Genomic DNA, 6326 nt, shown 5'->3' on the forward strand with positions numbered 1-6326 from the left:
GAAACATGCATACTAATTCTGCTGAAATTTGTTACACCCTTTCTTTAAGAAATGGTTCCTCTAAAACTTAGCTTTTATTAAAATAGTGTAATTCAGGAGGTAATAATAAAATCTGAGCAGGCCTGTTACCCAACTCTGATTAATTTTTCTTACGTGATTAATAAGGCTAACATGGTCAAGAGCACTGTTAAAATAAATATTTCAAATTTTCTGTTTTTATTCCTATACACATGTTTACTTTTGTGACTCAATATGTTTTTAAAGAGAATTAAAAAAAATTCCACCAAGAGGAATCTACAGATTTAATGCAATCCACACCAAGATTCCAACACAATTCCTTACAGAAATTGAAAAAAAATTAAACTTCATATGGAAACACAAAATACCAAGATAGTTAAAGTGATTCTGAACAACAGCAAAAAGAACTTCAGAGGGTATCACCGTCTCATATTTCAAATAATATTACAGCAATAGCAACTACATAATACTGGAAAAAAAAACAGACACATTGATCAATGGAATTGAAGTGGAGTCACAGACATAAGTCCACAAATCCATGGACACTTGCATTTTTCCAAAAAAGCCAAAAAATGAATACTAGAGACAAGATAGTAACATCAACATATGGATCTGGTCAAATTGGATGGCTGCATATAGAAGAATGAAAATAGATCCATAATTACTATCCTGCCCAGCATTCAACTCCAAATGAATCAAAGACCTCAACTTAAGTCCAGATGCCCAGAATCTGATAATAGTATGCAATAGGCTTGCACTCATTGGCACAAGAAAAGGCTTTCTGAATAGGCTTTAAGAGCAAGAATTAATAAACGTCATGAAGCTACAAAGCTTCTATTCAGCAAAAGACACCATCACTTTTACAGCTCCTCTGATAACAGGGTTATGGATTTAAGGTTTAGTAGTCTAGCCGATTCACAGACAAACATGTTCCAGGTTATATAAAGCACAAATGTGTTATATTTTCTTCAGGAAAATGTTTGAGGTATGGGAACACCATCTACTTGAACTATTTTCTAGGAATTATGAGTCCTCACACTTGATGGTGTTCCCAACTCTCTTCTGAGGAATATTAACATCAGTTATTCCTATGCCTTTGTCACAAATTTGTTGTATCCTCATATAACCTTAATTCAAACCAGACAACAGTGGAGAATGGAAAGGTAGGGGAGGTGAAGGAAGAAATCGAGAGATAACTAACTGCCAAGTCCTGCATGGAAGAGATGGGATGGCAGAGTTTCCTGTCCCTGGAGCTGAGCAGCAGGACAGGGGCTCCATGAAGGCTGACGGTTGCTCCGGGTATGCAGCTTGCTTGTATAATAATGCAGACATTTTCATGTTCCTCCTTTGGGGAATGCTATCCCTGTTAAGGTGAATCACTCCATGATAATAAGAAGCAGCATCGGTCTGGGAGGTGAGAATGTGTACCTTAGCAAAATAGTAAATGCTGTGACCTTCAGGACAGCCCTTAAGGCTGTGAGAAACAACTCTGAAAACATGAATTTAAGAATATATAATTCTCAACTATGTAAAATATAAGGATGCAATATGAATTGTTTGAGGGACCCCACAACCTAAAAGAACAGAGACAAGTGCACTAATTAGCCCAGCTGGTCAGAACGATATTAAAGAAAGAGATAAGGAGATTTATGGAATGGCAATCTCAGTGTGGATTCCTAAGCAGCTAAACTTGCTGTTTGTGCTTCCAGAGACAGGCAGATCTCTGAGTTCATTTGCTATGTTTTTGGGTTTTTTTTTGTGGGTACTGGGGAACTTTACTGATAGTATTCAAGAGAGTAGGGAGGGTTCCCTAGGCCCCTCCTGCTATTATGGGGGTCTGAGATGGAAATTGTGAGGGAGATGCTCAGTGTTGGGGCCCGAGTAGGACAGGGACTCCCCAGCAACTGAGAGCCTCTCTCTTGCTCTCAGTATCTTTGCTGGTGTGGGTGGTCCAGGGTTTTTTACTCCTTGGAGGCCGGTCCACCACCCTGTAGCCATATTCATTGTCATACCAGGAAATGAACTTTACAAAGTTGTCATTGAGAGCAATGCCAGCCCCAGCATCAAAGGTGGAAGGGTGAGAGTTGCTGTTGAAGTTGCAGGAGACAACCTGGTCCTCAGTGTAGCCCAGGATGCCCTTTAGTGGGCCCTTGGGATGCCTGCTTCACCACCTTCTTGACATAAACATACTTGGCAGGTTTCTCCAGGCAGCAAGTCAGATCCACAGCAGGTACATTGGGGGTAAGAACATGAAAGGCCATGATAGTGAGCTTCCCGTTCAGCTCTGGGATGATCTTGCTCACAGTCTTGACAACACAAGTGGATGCAGGGATGATGTTCTGGGCAGCCCCATGGCCATCATGCCACAGCTTTCCAGAGGGGTCTTCTGTAGTCTTATGAGTGGCAGTGATGGCATAGACCATGGTCATGAGCTCTTCCATGATGCCAAAGTTGTCATGGATGACCTTGGCCAGGGAGGCTAAGCAGTTGGTGGTACAGGATGCATTGCTGACAATCTTGAGTGAGTTGTCATATTTCTCATGGTTCACACTCTTTACAAACATGGGGACATTAACAGAAGGGGTGAAGATGATGATTCTTTTGGCCCCACCCTTCAAGTGGGCCCTGGCTTTCTTCCTGGTGGTGAAGATGCCAGTAGACTCCACAACATACTCAGCACCAGCATCACCCCATTTGATGTTAGCAGGGTCTCCTTCCTGGAAGATGGTAATGGGCTTCCCATTGATGACAAGCTTCCCATTCTCAGCCTTGACTGTGCCATTGACTTTGCCATGGGTGGAGTCATCCTGGAACATGTAGAGCATGTAGTTGAGGTCAATGAAGGGGTCATTGATGGCAACAATCTCCACTTTGCTAAGTGCAGAGCAGAAGGCAGCCCAGGTAACAAGGCGTCCAATATGGCCAAATCCGTTCACACCAACCTTCACTATTGTGTCTACAGGATGAGGCTGGCACTGCACAAGGCTGTCTCTGTGAGGAGCAGAGAGCTCATTTGCTATGTTTTTTTTTTTTTTTTTTTTATGTACTTGCTGTCTCCTTCTAAGAATCAAATGGCTAAGGTCATAAAATGCTGATTTGAGGGGTAATCAAAAGGGAACCTGGGGTAATGATTTAATTGATATGCTGTGAATAAAAGACTGGAATTTGGTTTGCAAGAGCTTTTTGGAGAGCCAGCTCAAGCAGAACACAGAGCTGTCAGCTTTTACCCACGATTGATTTTGAGTTGTTTTCTTAATGGCTCACAAATACCCCTTCTTCAAGAACCCCTTTCCAAGCTGAGACTGGTCCTTTGTAACTAAAAGAAAATGACTTTTGAAAAAAGATCTATAAAAACCTATCACTGTAGACACTTTCTAAAATATGTACAGTTAAATTGAGCCACCATATAATGGAGGAGACAACGTATCTTATGCCACCAAATAAATCTCCAGTAGTGTGTGTGTAGCTACTTTTTATGCCCCTCTTAAACATTATAGGTATAAGGTAAATGTGGTCAGCTCCAGCTGTCTGGGTCAGTGGTGGTCCTGGTGTTCAGATTTCACCATAAGGAAGCCTCAGTTTTCAGATTCCATTCTCTCTAAAGGGATTCCCAAGCTGGGTGTGGTGGCACACGCCTTTAATCTCAGCACTCGGGAGGCAGAGGAGGGCAGATTTCTGAGTTCGAGGCCAGCCTGGTCTACAAAGTGAGTTCCAGGACAGCCAGAGAAACCCTGTCTCGAAATACCAAAAAAAAAAAAAAAAAAAAAAACGGGATTCTCTTCCTTTGGCAGAGGAGGTACACAGGTGAGAGATAGGATGTGTATTTCTTTACAAAGACAGAATTCAGTTGGGACATGGAGTAGCTGAGGTTGAATCTATTTCCGTAGAACACTGAGCAAGGTTGGGTTTCCTTTGAAAATGATGCTGAGAACCCAGATGTCAGGAATAGTACTGGGTCGGACCAAAATGGAACCAGACATGAGGTCACTTGGCTCAAGAGATACGACCGTGAGCTTCCTCCAGTTCCTCCATAACAAAGAGAAGTGTTGGCAGTAAGTGTGGTGTTTGATGAGTTTCAGGATACTGAGGGCCAACTGTAGACTTATGATGGGGGTCATCACAGTGAAGCCTCTATTGAAGGATTTGGGTATGCTGCTGTTGCTATGTGCAGGTTTTCCCTGGGGGCAGCCTTGCTCCTGATTTCATTTTATCTCCCCTCCACCTGCCAATCACTTGCTCCGAACCCAGAAACTCTACCCTCTTTCCAGTGACAAGAGTTGAATTCTTGTCCTAGCAAAGTCTGGGCCCCAAGTACCCATGTGTGTATTGGATGGCCTCTTTCTGCTTTCTTCTGGAACTTTGTTCCTGAAGCTACTCCTCTGAGCACTTACATAATCAAATGCTAAGTTTCTCTGGGTCCATTTGCATCAGTATATAAGAGTGCTGTGTTTGCTCTCATTTAAATATCCCTCCACAGAACCACTCCCCAGCTGCTACCCCATTTCACAATTCCCTTTAAAGTCCATTTTCTAAAAAGAAGGCCTATTTCTGTCTTCACATTCTCACCTCGCACTCTCTTTTGGGTACATATCAAGTATCACGTTGACCAGCAGTCTTGTTGGCATTAGCTTTATCAAGGTCACCAACAACTTGCATTCCCCAGGTCTCATGGTCCAGTCTCATTCTCAGCAGCATTTGTGAGATCTTATTTCTCTCTCTCTGCGCTGGCTAGTTTTTGTCAACTGCACACAAATTAGAGTCAACTGAAAAGAGGAAACATCAACTGACAAACTTCTTCCTTCAAATTGGCCTGTGGTATGTCTGTGGGGTATTTTCTCAATTGATGATTAATGTGGAAGAGCCCAGCCAGTGGGTGGTGCCACCCCTGGGCAAGTGGTCAAAAGGAAGCTGAGCAAACCATGAGGAGCCTCAGACAGACAGTAAGCAGTATTCGCTCCTGGTCTCTGCTACAGTTCCTGCCTCAGGTTCCTGTTTTGAGTTACTTCTTGGTTTCCTTGTATGATGAACTATAACCTGCAAGGCACATAAACCCTTTCTTCCCCAAGTTTCTATTCAATGTTGCCTTTATCACAGCAACAGGGATGCAGAAGAGTACATGGGCAAATGCCTGCTTCTTGTGTTTACCCTGGATGGTCGACATTTTGGAAGGCATTTCATTCTCAGTGTTTTCCAGTAGATTCTCTAAAGGTCTGCATGGGTTGAGAGTTGCCCAACCCAAGCTTTTTCCAGTTTCACACAAATGCAGGGTGATAAGAACCAGTCAATCAGGAAGCTCTTTCAGTGACTCCTTCCTATGGATGCTGCTCTTTCTTCCTGATATTGTGTTATCCATTGTTCACTCACTGATCTTCTCACACGAAAAGAAACCTCCATATGTGCAAGAAGTAGTGTTGATTTTTCACTCTGTTATATTCTCAGAGCTTAAAACAATGACTGGGTCACAAGATGAGTTCAATAAGTATGTGTTGAATAACAGAAAGAAGGTTAAAATAAATTATTAAAACTTGACCGAGTTGATTCCTCCTGACTTCTCAGTTCAGTTATACAACTAGAATAGACAAAACAGGCAAGTATTTCCTTTATAAATATTTTAGATTTACTTATTTATCTAGTTGCTGTTGTTGGGACACCATTTTACAATATAAATATAAAATAAAATAATTACAGACAAATTTGCTGTGGACTCACAATGCAGGTTTTAATATAATGTATGCCTTAATTTCAAAATAATTCCTGCTTTGCAATGAATTGTGCCTTCCTTCATTGCTCAAGGACCTGACCGGTGTGTCTGTGTTTGGAGGGAGAATCTTTCCAGAAGTCACTGATGTTAAATGAGTTCATGAAGCTGGGACCTTGAGCAGACGGGTCTAGGGGTTCTTTGAAGAACTTGCTCATGAGAATCAAATGATAAGGTAACCATTAGCAGGTCAGATCAAGTGCTCTCACCAGACCCTCTCTGTGCTGGCTACCCCATCTCAGGCTCTCAGTCTGTACACCGTAACCATTTTCAAAGTCACTTATCTGTGATATTTCCTTATGGCAGCTGGAGTAGGCAGTTAAAGTTACCCATGTCTCTGTCTTTCTTCCTGGCTTAACTGGTTTCTTTGTTTTGCAAGATCCATGAAAATCTTCCCACTGTGCATCCAGAAATGCAACTCTGTCTTTTTCGGCTTTGTTAATCACTAGCCTTAAATGGGCTTCTAATAATGTGCAATATTAACATTGTTAGTGAGGTAGACATAAAACTTTACTGCCAATGGTCTTCCAATAGCTTCTAGTGATTTGTG

General features: G+C 42.0%; 1 pseudogene; it reads right to left on the minus strand.

Moving 5' to 3' along the window:
- Window positions 1-1882: 1882 nt before the first annotated feature.
- On the minus strand, window positions 1883-4688 carry LOC110307701 (glyceraldehyde-3-phosphate dehydrogenase pseudogene; annotated as a pseudogene).
- Between the last annotated feature and the right edge of the window lie 1638 nt (window positions 4689-6326).

The sequence above is a fragment of the Mus caroli genome, unplaced genomic scaffold (assembly GCF_978045245.1).
Source record: "Mus caroli unplaced genomic scaffold, Mus_caroli_1 scaffold_15, whole genome shotgun sequence".
Classification (NCBI taxonomy): Eukaryota; Metazoa; Chordata; class Mammalia; order Rodentia; family Muridae; genus Mus; species Mus caroli.